Source organism: Etheostoma cragini, chromosome 14, assembly GCF_013103735.1.
Source record: "Etheostoma cragini isolate CJK2018 chromosome 14, CSU_Ecrag_1.0, whole genome shotgun sequence".
NCBI lineage: Eukaryota > Metazoa > Chordata > Actinopteri > Perciformes > Percidae > Etheostoma > Etheostoma cragini.
Window position 1 is genome coordinate 1,224,942 of NC_048420.1, and position 2,362 is coordinate 1,227,303.

Here is a 2,362-nt window from a genome sequence, read left to right on the forward strand (position 1 = left end):
TAAATATCAATTCCATGTAACGAGTGAATTCAAGTCAATCCATATCCAGTTAGACTATGTTATAGCCTATAGGTTCAAATGTATTTCAGTTCATTCAGTACATGTTCCAGGCCCTTTATCCAAAATACAAGTTGCTCTAAAAGTACTGACACTAAAAAAATAATATGATAAATTAAATTCCAGTACCTCATCATCTTATGGGACATGCATTTTTGGAAGAATGCATCATAACTCTAACATTGAACATTGGCTCCATCTACTGGATCAACTACACTAACTGCCTTGCTTTTTTTTAATCTTTATAGATCTATTTACACGTAACTTTATGTACGTATGTGTATATGTATGCATGTATACTCTTTATTATATAGCACAGGGGTTAAATTGGCTTCTGTAGGGAGGAGGGGGGGGGGGGCTTATTTATGGTGAATGGTCATCATTCAGAATGGCTTCATGTGTTTTTATACCAAATTGGCTTCTTTTTCCATTAATATGTAGGGTTGATCAATTGTTCAAACACAGAGAAATACTTTACAGTTATTAGACTTATTACACTTTACAGTTATACACTTGTTTTATTGTTATTTTTTACCTTTAGGGTAATGTTAACAGGCAGGTATTGGATTTTACACTTGGAAAATGGATGAAATTGAACACGTTAGAAAATATCAGTTGGCAAATATGTCAACATCTTTTTAAACAAGTTATGTTATTATCATAATCTATATGTTATTGTTCTGATTATTTATGAGAATCACGGGCAATCGGGCAGTCCACCCCCAGAATTGTTTTTAGCATTAAACACTAGATGTCCTGCATTTTGGTGAATTTGTATGCACCTACAGTGTTTCTATCTTTTTCTGAAACAAGTCGCCTGAAATATTAAAAAAAATATATAAAAACACAATGGAATACATTGCAATAAGGCTCTTAGGCATTCTGTATTGCTTTGTATTTATTCTCATTTCTATGTAATAATATGTGAGTCAGCCCACATGGAGCTCAGGCATGTATTTAGGGGTGCACTCAAAACATTCGGGGCAAAATGTTTGGTAATGATGGAGGCGGAGCTGAGCTCCGGCAGGGTGGGTTGTGGTCCTGAGGAGGAGGAGGAGCTGAGCTCCAGCAGGGTGGCTTGTGGTCCTGAGGAGGAGCTGAGCTCCAGCAGGGTGGCTTGTGGTCCTGAGGAGGAGACGGAGCTGAGCTCCAGCAGGGTGGCTTGTGGTCCTGAGGAGGAGCTGAGCTCCGGCAGGGTGGGTTGTGGTCCTGAGGAGGAGGAGGAGCTGAGCTCCAGCAGGGTGGCTTGTGGTCCTGAGGAGGAGCTGAGCTCCGGCAGGGTGGGTTGTGGTCCTAAGGAGGAGGAGGAGCTGAGCCCCGGCAAGGTGTGTTGTGGACCTGTGGAGGAGCTGAGGTCTGGCAGGGTTTGCTGTGGACCTGAGGAGGAGCTGAGCCCCGGCAGGGTGTGTTGTGGACCCGAGAAGGAGGAGCTGAACCCCGGCAGGGTGAGTTGTGGACCTGAGGAGGAGCTGAGGTCTGGCAGGGTGAGTTGTGGACCTGAGGAGGAGCTGAGGCCTGGCAGGGTGAGTTGTGGACCTGAGGAGGAGCTGAGGTCTGGCAGGGTGTGTTGTGGACCCGAGGAGGAGCTGGACTACGACAGGGTCTGTTGTGGACCTGAGGTGCCTGGTCCTGAGAAGGAGCTGGGCTCCGGTGCGCCCCGGCCCCATATAACCTCCGTATACAACTCATATCTGTAGGCTACATAGTAGTCAAAACCAATAAAAACAAAGATTAACCAGATAACGTTAAAACTGATATGAAACATAGTCAAAACTAGGTGTATTTCTCTATGTTTGAATAACTGACCAACCCTACACATTAATGGAAAAAGAAGCCAATTTGGTATAAAAACACATGAAGCCATTCTGAATGATGACCATTCACCGTAACTAAGCGCCCCCCCCCCCCCCCCCCCCCCCCTCCTCCCTACAGAAGCCAATTTACCCCTGTGCTATATAATAAAGAGTATACATGCATACATATACACATAGGTACATAAAGTTACATGTAAACAGATGGATGAAGCTTTATAAACAGTAAGGTAATTAATGTAAATGATCCAGTAGATGGAGCCAATGTTCAATGTTAGAGTTGCAATGCATGTCATATAAGATGATGAGGTACTAGAATTTAATTTATCATATTATTTTTTTAGAGTCAGTACTTTAGAGCAACTTGTATTTTGGATAAAGGGCCTGGAACATGTACTGAATGAACTGAAATACACTTGAACCTATAGGCTATAACATAGTCTAACTGGATATGGATTGACTTGAATTCACTCGTTACATGGAATTGATATTTA